This window comes from Lineus longissimus, chromosome 6, assembly GCF_910592395.1.
Source record: "Lineus longissimus chromosome 6, tnLinLong1.2, whole genome shotgun sequence".
NCBI classification, from domain to species: domain Eukaryota; kingdom Metazoa; phylum Nemertea; class Pilidiophora; order Heteronemertea; family Lineidae; genus Lineus; species Lineus longissimus.
In genome coordinates, this window is record NC_088313.1 from 5,774,246 (window position 1) to 5,789,503 (window position 15,258).

The 15,258-nt window shown below is 39.0% G+C and overlaps 1 long non-coding RNA gene across 1 annotated transcript; it reads right to left on the reverse strand.

Annotated features, from left to right (window-relative positions):
- Positions 1-9,787: 9,787 nt before the first annotated feature.
- On the reverse strand, positions 9,788-10,588 carry LOC135489882 (uncharacterized). The gene is made up of 3 exons (XR_010447250.1): positions 10,523-10,588; positions 10,206-10,291; positions 9,788-9,849 (listed from the first exon to the last, which is right to left on the reverse strand). It is a non-coding gene; the product is annotated as an uncharacterized LOC135489882 (long non-coding RNA).
- Positions 10,589-15,258: the final 4,670 nt, after the last annotated feature.

Genomic DNA, 15,258 nt, shown 5'->3' on the forward strand with positions numbered 1-15,258 from the left:
TCAGTAGCTGAAAAGGAATGAATGCAGCTTCCTGGATGCAGATGGACGACTGCAAAATAAATAGTCTATTGCATACTTACAAGATTCATACTCTTGGGATTGACAAGTGCTGTCATGAATTGATAGGTGTTCTCATTACAGAAGTCTCATTAATTCAATGTAATAAATACTAATTTGGTATCAAATGCTGTGTTTTTAATAGAGAGGGTGTCTTAAACATATTAAAGCACAGTATCTGCCCCATTTCTTGTCCAGAAACCAAATCGCAATTTACGCTTCTTAGCAGTTCTGCAGACTATACTTCACATGTCTAGTAAATTTCGATGACTTACAGTTTTTTCCAGAACAATGAAGCTTAAACTCTCCACTCTGCTTGAAGCTGACGACCCTGCTGACTTCGACTTCTTGCCTATGGCTTTATTGTAATTACTAGATGGAAGCAACAACGCAAGGACGAAAAGTGCACAGAGGTCACCTGAAAATATATAATAAAAAAAGAGTTTGAATACAAACATCACAGAGTCTTGAGTGCTGTCAGGGCGGCACAGTCAGTGGCAAGAACATTGTTCAAAATGAACACTGATACCACATTTCTTTGAGGGTGAGATAAAAATCCTACTAGTTGGGGCTACTCTTGTGAAAGAGAGTGCTTTCTTTTGAACAGAATGGGAAATATGCTTGGGTTTCTGTTTTTTCTTGAGTACATTGCTTGACAAATCACTCAAAACTAATTATGGTTAAAAATGACTGACACATACAATGTAGCTTATGCTATGCTCTAAACTAAAAATATTCATTTCAATGCAAAAGAGTTAGTACCGGTAGTATCAACGTAAGATTTTTTCCACTCCTTATAGCAATGTGCTATGACACAATACTTTCAGCAGTTACTGTAGTTACCTCGGGCGTGTCCTGTCTTTCAAACTGGCTGATCAGTGTGTCAATGACACTGCTCTCCTGGGCCTTTGCAACTTTCATCAACTTGTCCTTGAAATCAGCCGTAAAATTTGCGAAGAAATTCACACCTTTATCGGGATGAAGCTCCTCAAAATCAATGTTGATCTGGAATAAGAATAAAGAGTATTTGAATATTTGATACTGAACTGGCAGTTACATGTAGTTGTCTTATGAAGACAGACTGAAAGTACAGGACAAAATCTGAGGGTTCAATAATAAAGGAACGTTGCTCATCATCCAGAGATTTCATTTCACTCACATCAAAGAGTATAAAACTAGCCCAATTCTGATTAAAAATAAATGCAGGTTAAAATCATTGAGCTTTGAATACCTCTAGACTCCTTTTGCACTATTTTATTATGCATCTGGTCCAAGATGTGGGGAGCTGCAAGTGCAACCAAAATAAGATGGATTGTACATGATGTTCCACTAAACATTGATATCCTGTGACCAATGCCAATTAGAGGGAATCCAGTCCAAATAGGAACATGAATTGCGTAATATTTCTATTATACATACCAATTCTGGCATATCCCGCAGTCGCGGATTAGCATTGAGTACTGCTGTCATGGTCATGTCTTGTTTCACAATATCATCCCATCGTTGACAACAAGTTTGGGCATGATATTCACGTATCTTTGGCATGTTTTCTCTTGTAGGAGGTGTGTGTTTAAGCCACTCAATCTGTAAATAAGTTGATGAAACAAACTTACGCACAAAAACAAAGCTTCGCCTAAAATGGAACAAATTTGTGCACGGCAAGAGAACGCAGAACAATAATTCAACATGCATTAAAATCAAAGTATTTGGAGATTTTCAGGTTTGATGACATTCTCATTTGAGAAATAAAAGGATCCTGGCATGAAATGGTCTTCTGCTAGACCAACTATCATTCACATGAATTTTCATTTGACATGAACCAACTGGAAATAGTGCGTTTGTGCTTACCTTTTTTCGGATCTCTGTAACATTTTCCGGGAGTTCATCTATTGCTGACGATGTTCCTGATAAATTGCCTGGCGTGGGAAGAGGGAGTTTCCTTTTCACTGCTGTTGAACATCTCTGCTTATCCTTTGGACGGTCAGCACTTCTAATTGTCTTCAGTCTATACTCAATATAGCCATGGCCATTGTCATAGTAGTGTTCCTAGAAGAGACAAGCATCCATACTTAATTCTAGGGTCTTGCACTTAATCACATTAGAGCTGGCAATAGGATCCATGCAGAGGCGAATGCCTCCTGCATTCTTCTTCACTGCTATAAGAAGGAAACTTAATAACATAAAACAGAAGTAATCCTTCCCAAGAGTTGATCAACATCCTTCTGCATTTCGTAGCACAGTGAATTGCTTGAACTTAAAGTACGAAATTCAATGATTTGAAACACTTACATGACCACTAGCATCCAACGAATCGTCTTTGAGACAGGGGAACTGTTCGACCATTGCGATCGCCAAAGCTTCTTTCTGAGGCCCAGTTGGATACCTAGAAACAAGAAAAATATACAATCTTTAACTCTCAACATACATGTACATGTAGGTCAGTTTAGGTTACATGTAATTTTGTGGATCAGACTCTGAGCTTGCCCCTGAAAGTAAAACAAAACCCTCTTGCATGAATGAAATTTTACTTGATTCCTGCAGTAGTTACCATCACTTCTGGCTATTCACACTCGCAGACCTTTTGAATGAGATTAGCAAACCTGAAGTTTCTTGTTAGGTTCACTACACCCGGGCAAGGAAAAGACGCACATGAGTAAAGAGCACACCCTGAAAAACTCAGTCAGGCAAAGGCTTTAGGCCTGACTAGGCTTTGGTTCAGAGAAGGTAATGACTAACAGTATGCACTTACTTTCCCCTCCCTCCATTCTGAACAAGATAATCCACAAGTATTCGAATTAGTTCTTTCCTGCTGTTAACGGGAAGCAATCCCTCCTCCAGATGAGCTAGGACCGGCCCTCCATTCATATGTGCCTCAAGAATGGCCTTGACGTTATAATCCTGAAAATAGGATCATACCATGGGTGAGCAATCATAGTGGCACCTCTAAACAAAACATTTTTCTTGACACGCTATCTCTTTCTCCAACTGTCTAACACTTCTGATCAGGTCTGAGAACCCTCTTGAGGCCAACTGACCTCATCAGAGCTACCTCTGTCAGTCATCATGGTCAGTGTACAATAGGCCTACTGAAGAAATCTTGTGAAGAAACGAAATATTTACAAGGCGAATAACATATGAACTTACTGTTGCGGATGTTAAAGATGTGCAGTTTTTGCGGCTGGTGTTATTGGCCATGGAACCTGATGCAGTAGTTTGAGAAGATTGCCTGGGTGTGGAAGAAGACCATGGTGGAACTTGGCTGGACGCAATCATCACAGAACCATTCAATGACGGCTGAAAAAAAGAATGTGATACCTATTTATTATGTATCTTCCATATTTTTGGGAGCATAAAACAACCCAGACAATGTCTATAAAGCATCTACTTATTATCCACATTTTCTTGAAAATTTCTCTCTTTAGGACCTCCGACATATGATATCAAACTCGGTCTACCAAGCTGCAGGTATTTCAAGCAACTGTGTCAGGATCACTTGGGCCTCCTCAGAAAAATGCATGATTTAGAAAACTAGGATGTACATGTCACAGCTTGCTAGTGGCAGAAAGACGTATATCTTTTCATGCAAATTGCCGTTATTGGTTCCCATGTTGTGACTGCACATTGTAGGGCCTCCATTTCTGGCAGTTCTCTCTTTTTTAGGCCTACTGGTAGACCAAAACAAGCCGATTACCTACCTCTAACTCAAGGTGCAGCTCATCACTACAATCGGAGCCTGCAATGCTCTCCTTTAGTTTCACAACTGCCATGGAGAGTCGACGCCTCACTCCAAAGCTGGTGATGCCCACTTCTTTGAGGTCAGCCTCCTCCATCGTCGCCAGCACCATCAAGTTGACATCATTTTCTTAAATGAAATAACAAATAACATTAAACAACAATTTCAGGATCCAATCATTTTGTGGATTTCACTTCAGATCAACAGTCAAAACTGAAAGGTGAAAACCTGCAACAAATACAGACATCACAGAACTCATGACTGACTGACCTCACTGACAATGACTGACTGACAGAGCGCAAGGAGAAAAGGTTCTTTCTCTAACAAGTAAATTGGAATCGCAAAGACATTATGACACAAATGACAAGAAGACTGAGTTTTGCCAAACTAAAATCAAAAAATTGATACCAGGACGAACCAGACACGAACTCAAAAAAAGGATCCCAGTGGAATTACCTAGACAAGCTGACTATTTGTCAAATACCAAACTAATTTTGATAGCCACAATTCTAAATCTAACTCACAGACCAAAACACGCTCTATCTTAAAGGCCGAGAAGAATGGCAACAATAATTAATATCAAACATAAATTGATTAAGGTCTTCTACTCAGGACGCCCAAATTAAACAGCATTTTTTTAAAATTCACATCACTCGTCACAGCTTGATAAGCCTGTCACAATTCTAAATCTACCTCATAGACCAAGAAAAGCTCTATCTTAGAGGCCGACAAGAATGGCAACAATAATATCAAGACATAAATTGACTAAATGTCTTCAGTTCCAAAGTAAAAACACCAATTTATTTAATTCAATTATTTGTCATTACTCAATACTTGATAGGCCTGTCACAATTCTAAATCTACCTCATAGACCAAGACAAGCTCTATCTTAGAGGCCGACAAGAATGGCAACAATAATATCAAGACATAAATTGACTAAATGTCTTCAGTTCCAAAGTAAAAACACCAATTTATTTAATTCAATTATTTGTCATTACTCAATACTTGATAGGCCTGTCACAATTCTAAATCTACCTCATAGACCAAGACAAGCTCTATCTTAGAGGCCGACAAGAATGGCGACAATAATATCAAGACATAAATTGACTAAATGTCTTCAGTTCAAAGGTAAAAACACCAATTTTTTTCAATCAATTATTTGTCTTACTTGATAAGCCTGTCACAATTCTAAATCTACCTCATAGACCAAGACAAGCTCTATCTTAGTCTTTAGAGGCCGACAAGAATGGCGACAATAATATCAAGACATAAATTGACTAAATGTCTTTAGTTCCAAAGTAAAAACACCAATTTATTTAATTCAATTATTTGTCATTACTCAATACTTGATAGGCCTGTCACAATTCTAAATCTACCTCATAGACCAAGACAAGCTCTATCTTAGAGGCCGACAAGAATGGCGACAATAATATCAAGACATAAATTGACTAAATGTCTTCAGTTCCAAAGTAAAAACACCAATTTATTTAATTCAATTATTTGTCATTACTCAATACTTGATAGGCCTGTCACAATTCTAAATCTACCTCATAGACCAAGACAAGCTCTATCTTAGAGGCCGACAAGAATGGCGACAATAATATCAAGACATAAATTGACTAAATGTCTTTAGTTCCAAAGTAAAAACACCAATTTATTTAATTCAATTATTTGTCATTACTCAATACTTGATAGGCCTGTCACAATTCTAAATCTACCTCATAGACCAAGACAAGCTCTATCTTAGAGGCCGACAAGAATGGCGACAATAATATCAAGACATAAATTGACTAAATGTCTTCAGTTCAAAGGTAAAAACACCAATTTTTTTCAATCAATTATTTGTCTACTTGATAAGCCTGTCACAATTCTAAATCTACCTCATAGACCAAGACAAGCTCTATCTTAGAGGCCGACAAGAATGGCGACAATAATATCAAGACATAAATTGACTAAATGTCTTTAGTTCCAAAGTAAAAACACCAATTTATTTAATTCAATTATTTGTCATTACTCAATACTTGATAGGCCTGTCACAATTCTAAATCTACCTCATAGACCAAGACAAGCTCTATCTTAGAGGCCGACAAGAATGGCGACAATAATATCAAGACATAAATTGACTAAATGTCTTCAGTTCCAAAGTAAAAACACCAATTTATTTAATTCAATTATTTGTCATTACTCAATACTTGATAGGCCTGTCACAATTCTAAATCTACCTCATAGACCAAGACAAGCTCTATCTTAGAGGCCGACAAGAATGGCGACAATAATATCAAGACATAAATTGACTAAATGTCTTTAGTTCCAAAGTAAAAACACCAATTTATTTAATTCAATTATTTGTCATTACTCAATACTTGATAGGCCTGTCACAATTCTAAATCTACCTCATAGACCAAGACAAGCTCTATCTTAGAGGCCGACAAGAATGGCGACAATAATATCAAGACATAAATTGACTAAATGTCTTTAGTTCCAAAGTAAAAACACCAATTTATTTAATTCAATTATTTGTCATTACTCAATACTTGATAGGCCTGTCACAATTCTAAATCTACCTCATAGACCAAGACAAGCTCTATCTTAGAGGCCGACAAGAATGGCGACAATAATATCAAGACATAAATTGACTAAATGTCTTCAGTTCCAAAGTAAAAACACCAATTTATTTAATTCAATTATTTGTCATTACTCAATACTTGATAGGCCTGTCACAATTCTAAATCTACCTCATAGACCAAGACAAGCTCTATCTTAGAGGCCGACAAGAATGGCGACAATAATATCAAGACATAAATTGACTAAATGTCTTTAGTTCCAAAGTAAAAACACCAATTTATTTAATTCAATTATTTGTCATTACTCAATACTTGATAGGCCTGTCACAATTCTAAATCTACCTCATAGACCAAGACAAGCTCTATCTTAGAGGCCGACAAGAATGGCGACAATAATATCAAGACATAAATTGACTAAATGTCTTTAGTTCCAAAGTAAAAACACCAATTTATTTAATTCAATTATTTGTCATTACTCAATACTTGATAGGCCTGTCACAATTCTAAATCTACCTCATAGACCAAGACAAGCTCTATCTTAGAGGCCGACAAGAATGGCGACAATAATATCAAGACATAAATTGACTGAATGTCTTCAGTTCAAAGGTAAAAACACCAATTTTTTTCAATCAATTATTTGTCTTACTTGATAAGCCTGTCACAATTCTAAATCTACCTCATAGACCAAGACAAGCTCTATCTTAGTCTTTAGAGGCCGACAAGAATGACGACAATAATACTCAAGACATAAATTGACTGAAAGGTCTGAAGTTCCAAATAAAAACACTTAAATTGTTGAAATTCAAATCATGTCATCACTTGATGGCTGTAACTTGTTAGGTCTGTCACAATTCTATTCTAAATCTATCTCAACTATAGGCCAAGCGATATATCTTAAAGGTCAGCAAGGATGGCAACAACAATATCAACAGCGGCCTTTTCATGAGTGGGCTAAAAAACCTTCTGTTCTTTCTGACATTGGTCAGATGTGACAGAAATTGCATGGCATGTAGGCTAATAGTTGTTCAATTTTCAATCCATTTTTTAAAATCAGATGTACTTAATTAATTCTTTTGACAGCTTTTTTACAAGTCATGTGCACTTGAATTACAGAAGAATGCAGTCAGTATATTCCTTCAAATATTTGACTTGATAAAACTAAAAGGATCATCATAATTTTGTCACAAACTGAAAGTGAAAGGAAAAGCCTTGATCATCATATGTCACCTGGCTGGAAGTGGAAATGAAAATTAGTTCAGTTGTGTATTAAATGGCAGATTGACTAGATCACACCACCCTTCATCACGTTACTGTTAGGATCTGCCTGCACTCCTGAAAAAAAGTTACAACAGAATCCAAAATTTAAGATGAACGACCATGCATCAGACCACCAGACATAATTAATAAGATATATTGCAAGCAAGCATAGTAGGCCATTGACAGTAGGCCTACTATATCCATAAGGGGCCTAAAGCTCACCTATTAAAAGGCCAGCATGAATCTGCACGGACATCTGCAACATCATTTAGATTTATCAAAAAGTTGCCATACAGGCCTACAATACAATTATAATACATGTACGAAGTACAGCAGTACAGTGCAAACACACACGCACACACGCTGTGCAGTGTGCCAGCATCACACATGACTCCGTCACAGATTATTATACTTTGATCAAAAATATCGAAATACGAGATAAAATCGAGTGAATTACCTTTCAATGGTTCGAAAACAACTTCAGACAGGTCCCCAACGTTTTCATCGAGCCACTCCTTTAGAGACGGGTTTGACATAATCGGAGATTTTTTGAAAGAACTGCAGAGATCCAAGAAGAACTTCGCGCACGAGCATCCGATCGGGTACGGAAATGGCATAGCGCAACTCCCAAGACGCTGTTATATGCTCCTAGAACAAAGGCGATTTGGCGGGCGCGGGAATTCTAATCTGCTAATTGCGCGGAGATTAACTATGGCGCCCCGGCTCACTCTGTAAAGAGTGATATCGCACATGAAAACAATGAGTTGCCAGGGCACTCTTTCAAGAGTGAAAATAACTTCCGTCCGGGCGAGTGGATGGGCCTAATTTCTCACTCTTATAGAGTTAAAGACGTTTCACTCGAAGTCCAGAGTGAAAATCTCACTCTTTCTAAGAGAGTATGGTTACAGTGACTAGCTCCGGAAACGAGATCACAGGACAGACGGACAGACCCTCAGATGGCGAATGCCTCAACAATACCCCTTTGGCTTTTATGGGATGAGGGGTGAGCCATGCGGTAACATTTTTATTCGGCCGTAATATCTTGGCGTGGGACTTTGATATGCATGAATTTCTCAAAATCTCCATTAGAGTTGCAAGGAAGTTGTACATGTAGTTTTTCCCAACTGGGCTTGAGACTTAACTATGGGCTCATGTCAAAATAATCGACGAGGCGATGAAAACTTACCTTGTTTTTCAAGGCCTGCGCATCGACACCCAAGTGCTCTGAAAAATCATTACAAAAAGTGATAAGTAATTACAATATTCACTTTACCTTTCATTCAGATACACACGGCAGTAATTATCAAGTCTCCATAGATAATCTGCAGTTGCAGGGCCACAGCACAATCAACTTGAAGTATAATTGAACCCAAAGAAAGTTAGCCGACTGATGATCAAACTACATTAAGCCAAAACGGGGAGCATAATAATATTCCCTTAGGTTTTCCAATGTATTTTAATATGGGATTAACCCACGGTGCAGGAGGGTAAAGCTGGCTTTTATGCTGGGCTGACTGCAGGTTGATTATGGTTCTGTACGGGTTTATGAAAGGAAAGAGGTAAAAAATGTTTTCAACATACCTGTTAAGAAGTTCTTGTAGATCTTTATTTTGAACAATTTCGTGCTCAAAATGTTGTGCCACTTCTTACAAACACATGCACAGACACATGTCATATGGCTCTGCTCTTTGTATGGCCCTCTCTCCGTCCAATCACAACACGCGAAGACAAGTATTTCCACTAGCATCTCATCTGGTAGGCAACTATTTATGTTCTGTAAGTATCAGTTAAAGAAAGACACATTAGTTATATGAGAAATGGGCCATTTCAGCACTCTTTTTCCAATTCGATAGGTAGGTTAAAAAAACAGTATTTGTTTTGCATCTTAATTCGATCTGAATGTGACGAACATTTTGCAATGAAATGCATGTTGTTAGTAGTTGTTAAAGTTTATTTCGAGTTGTTATTATTCGTTTTGGCCAATGGAATTCCTTTATATAGTTTAAAGTATTCTAAGCACTATGAGGAGAGTCGGTTTGCTTGGCTGCCTTTCAGTCGCAAATATCATTTTGTAAAATGACTGCATGGGGCCATTTTTGGCCTTTGTGTCATTTTACTCTAAAACTGAAGTTCACCTTGCAGCTGGGACAGTAGAAATTGTCTGGTTCCTTCCATGGTAACAAACCGGCGCATCCAGGATGAAAATGTTGATCACATCCATCGCACTGCCAGTACAGCCTGTAGTGAAAGTGAGGACAGATTGTTGTACAGGAAAGCAAATTTTGATCAGGATGAGCACAGGACAGAATCCATAAATAAAACAATGGTGAACAATACATCAATGTTATCAATTTGATCGTGGACTTAACAAGGGGTTCTAACAGCCATGACAAATTTACCCACACTTCTAAAGACCTCAACACAGGCAGGACAAAATTCAGCTGTTGGTAATTACAAGTTTTTAAAAGGTCAAGCATAAGACCAAGTGAAAACCTTCAATAGATAGTAATTTTGCCATGAGAGGCAATTTTTTTTGTTTCAATGATCATGTGATGTTGTTGCTACTCACCGACCATCATTGAATTGCTACTCACCGACCATCATTGAATTGCTGACACACACAGAATCGTTTTCTGATATTCGGTACCAAGGACGGATAGATAAACGATTTCCTTAATTTCTGGAAAAGAATCATAATTTTAGGTGAGTAAAATATTAAGGTCAAATCAAATGATTTACAACACTTTCAGACCATTTACATTTATTTAAATTTAAAACATTAAAGCACCTTTAGTTTTTTCCCTATATAAATTGTACGACAATAATACTAATAATAATAAGCAATATGATATGTATGATAATAATGAACATACATTTGATCATGGACTTCTGCTAAGGAAACAAACACTACCTTTGTTTGACGCGGCCGTAAAGCATAGCCATGGTCTGCAAGGGTGACTGATGCCTCACAATCCTAAAAAGAGAGTCACAAGAAATATGAAATGAACACAGTAGGAAATGGAATATGCTTTCATGACATTGTGCTCTACTGCGTATCCCTAGCGAGTCGATCGGGAACCCATCTATTTTTTATTTATACCAGCGATGACATCATTTCTGGTGATTCCCTACGTTGTCCAATTAGCGCTTTTTAACATATGCATTCGGAGAGCGCGATCGCCACTGGGAACCTTTTGGTCGCTCGTGGGACCCACTTTGATGATCGCCGCCCAGACCCTCACGTGACCCGCGTGTTAATAGATGGCGACGGCGTTGTTCCAGGCGGCGGTCGACCTGCATATTTAATGCTTTCCCTGTGTATTTGAGTATAAACTTGTACGATAAATGATAAGCGTGTGTGATCCGTGGTTGATGGATACTAATATCATAGTATGGGGGAAGGCGCCGTGGAGGTCTATATCCAGGGTGGGGTGGGGGTTATAGTTAGGATGATGGTATCATGGCCGTTGACCGAAAAGCAGTGGGGGAGGACCAGGGAATATGGGGGCTATAGTTATATTTGAGTATAGATTTATACGATAAATGATAAGCGTTTGTGATGGCCGTAATTGTGGATACTAATATCATATAATGAATATGTTTTTGTCCGCTCAAAACTGTTAAATCTACAGACATAGGCATCACACTGTAAGCCCTAATAAGATCAATACCCATGTCGTGATTTTACTATTTAGCAAATTTTATCCCGGCAAATTATATTTTAATGTGATTTATCCCGGCAAATTATATATTAATGTGATTTTACAGGTCATATTTAGGCCTAATACTAATAGTGATCAACCTTGTTACTATTGATTGATTATTGGCAACAATCACTGTTCATTAATAAGTTCGAGGAAAAATGTTGAGATCAACTTTGTTATCCGAAGCGTATAGGCCTAGGATTGGTTGATTATGTCGTTTATCTTGTAATATTCATGTAACTATGTACACTGTATAATGATGTACTGCCTGTACTTTTGTGATAGCTGTGCAACTGCAAGTAAATACTTAGTTAGTTCATCATCTTTCGTACAGATGGCACTGCAGGTGAGGGGTAAAGGGTTGAGGACAATGTCACAACCAGAGGATTTTTATCTATGGTATGGGTTTGCCAAGGCTTCTTTGAGGGTTTATAAAGAATTATGGGCTCCCCCCCCCCCCGCATTTCTCAAAGCTGGTTGAGTTGATTGTAACGACTACAGATACATCATGTCGGTACTTTACGCATATTACATGTCCGTGTATGTAAAGTTTCTTGTACTGTGCTATTAATTATGTAACTTTTCTTGTACAATACATTTTTTTCACATTTGACAGTACCTAGAGTTTTTGCTTCGTCTTTGCTGTTCGGATGACGTATTTCACTGTACCGGTAATCACTGCTATCTTAGCGGATACACGCTGATGGTTCCAATAAGAAAACCGTACGAGTGGCAGATCTTCTACGGCTCTGAAAGCAATCACTGTTATCCTTAAGGAGACACACTGAGGGGCCCAACAGCGATCAACTTGGTTATCTGGATAGTCTTGATAAATAATTGGCAGTAATCACTGCTATCCTTAAGGAGACACACTGAGGGTCCCCAGCAGCGACCAACTTGGTTATCTGAATAGTCTTGATAGATATTTGGCAGTAATCACTGTTATCCTTAAGGAGAAATATTGAGGGTCCCCAGCAGCGATCAACTTGGTTATCTGAATAGTCTTGATAGATAATTGACAGTAATCACTGTTATCCTTAAGGAGACACACTGAGGGTCCCCAGCAGCGATCAACTTGGTTATCTGGATAGTCTTGATAGATATTTGGCAGTAATCACTGTTATCCTTAAGGAGAAACACTGAGGGTCCCCAGCAGCGATCAAATTGGTTATCTGAATAGTCTTGATAGAGAATTGGTAATAATTGCTGTTGTCATAGAGGAGACGCACTGAGGGGCCCCAGCAGCGATCAACTTGGTTATCTGAGCAGTAGTGATTGAATCATGCCAATAAAAACTGTTATGAGAGAGGAGACATGCTGACGGTCCCCAGCAGCGATCACATTTTATTAACGGAGCAATAGGGATTGATTAATGGCAATAATCACTCTTATCTGTGGGAAGACACAATAAGAGTCCCCAGCAGCGATCAACTTGGTTATCGGAGTAGTCTTGATAGATAATTGGCAGTAATCACAGCTATCCTTAAGGAGACACACTGAGGGTCCCCAGCAGCGATCAACTTGGTTATCTGGATAGTCTTGATAGATAATTGGCAGTAATCGTTGTTATCCTTAAGGAGACACACTGAGGGTCCCCAGCAGCGATCAACTTGGTTATCTGAATAGTCTTGATAGATAATTGGCAGTAATCACTGTTATCCTTCAGGAGACACAATGAGGGTCCCCAGCAGCGATTAACTTGGTTATCTGCATAGTCTTGATAGATAATTGGCAGTAATCACTGTTATCCTTAAGGAGAAACACTGAGGGTCCCCAGCAGCGATCAACTTGGTTATCTGAATAGTCTTGATAGATAATTGGCAGTAATCACTGTTATCCTTAGGGAGACACACTGAGAGGCCCCAGCAGCGATCAACTTGGTTATCTGAGCAGTAGTGATTTATTCATGGCAAAAAAACTGTTATGAGAGAGGAGACACGCTGAGGGTACCCAGCAGCGATCAACTTGGTTATCTGAATAGTCTTGATAGAGAATTGGCAGTAATCACTGTTATCCTTAAGGAGACACACTGAGAGGCCCCAGCAGCGATCAAGTTGGTTATCTGAGCAGTAGTGATTTATTCATGGCAATACAACTGTTATGAGAGAGGAGACACACTGAGGGTCCCCAGCAGCGATCAAATTGGTTATCTGAATAGTCTTGATAGAGAATTGGTAATAATTGCTGTTGTCATAGAGGAGACGCACTGAGGGGCCCCAGCAGCGATCAACTTGGTTATCTGAGCAGTAGTGATTGAATCATGCCAATAAAAACTATTATGAGAGAGGAGACATGCTGACGGTCCCCAGCAGCGATCACATTTTATTAACGGAGCAATAGGGATTGATTAATGGCAATAATCACTCTTATATGTGGGAAGACACAATAAGGGTCCCCAGCAGCGATCAACTTGGTTATCGGAGTAGTCTTGATAGATAATTGGCAGTAATCACTGCTATTCTTAAGGAGACACACTAAGGGTCCCCAGCAGCGATCAACTTGGTTATCTGGATAGTCTTGATAGATAATTGGCAGTAATCGTGGATACATTTGATACACAGCAGAATGCCCGAGGCCCATATCAGATGAGTACTGCCTCAAGTTATGATGATGATGATGATGACACCCCACATGGTAGTGGACGCCCAACTTTATACAGCAGATGGTGTCGCCATCTCTCCATACTTTGTCTATCTAATCTTGGAATCGGAAATCTCTACCTTTTCTCGGGATGGGGACCGGCAGCCAGCCAGTGAGCCAGTGCTGAGTGCTTGCAGTAATAACTTCCTCCAATGCCAGTGCATATAACATGTTCAAATTTTATTTATCAATTGGGAACTTATTTCAGAGAAAAATTCAATAATTTTAGTGCTTAAATGAAAAGTCCATAGGCCTACTACAAGAGGGCAAGCACGATAATACTAGTAACCTGATGTCAGCAGTACAGTGAAGATAGTAGTCTACATGTAGTTCATAATAATAACAGCTCAAGATCACAAGAAACCACAGATCCCGGCGCCCCCCGCCCACTGACGAAGACCCAGTCGCGCAACCCGATCTATCTCACCCGATCTCACCCTGGACAAGTTGAGCGCGTAAATACCACGAAAGGGTTAAATTTATCTATTAATAGAATATTCAAATAAGATTGCCGTCATGTTGATGCACCACCTGACCATGCTCCACACATAGATAACGCATGCGCAGTAGCAGCATCTTAAATGGAGAATTGGTCACGTGAGGGTCTGGGCGGCGATCATCAAAGCGGGTCCCACGAGCGACCAAAAGGTTCCCAGTAGCGATCGCGCTCTCCGAACCTTTAAAGTGTGCCATTTGGCGTGCATTAGCATGCAATTTTTATCAGCGCTGCCAATTGCCGAACAGAATGCCGTAGCTCCGTCAATTTTGAATCAATTTTTATGGGAGTAACATTATTGTGTTGCTTGGAATGGCTACTTTTTACTCATGTAAGAATCGTAGTACTAAAAACTAAAATGCAAACAGAATCATGCCGATTCACTGCACATACTGTGGGAATTCTCCATTTCAAAATAATTCGCGAACAGAGCGTGCACTTCTAATATCGTTTTCACAGAATTGTGGCCAAATTTTCAAAAACTAATTTCTGATAGTAGTCCCTAAGACCTTATGACTACCTACTGAAAGGAACTAGTGATAATATCGCCTACTTGACTTCTTTTTGGCAGAAAATTGGTTACCGTGTTGCAAAATCAATCTTCCATCTTTAGACTGGTCACAGTGGGTATGCTGAAATATAGTCTGGTTTCTTGGCCAATTCCATGCGCAGAATACAACTGCGCAACTATACGTCATAGCCCGGGCTTGGCGCCATTTCAGAATTGTTTTTTATTTGCGTTAATCTATGATACTACCGGACATGAGCACGCTTTCGGAAAAAACCAAGACTGCATATACAAGCATT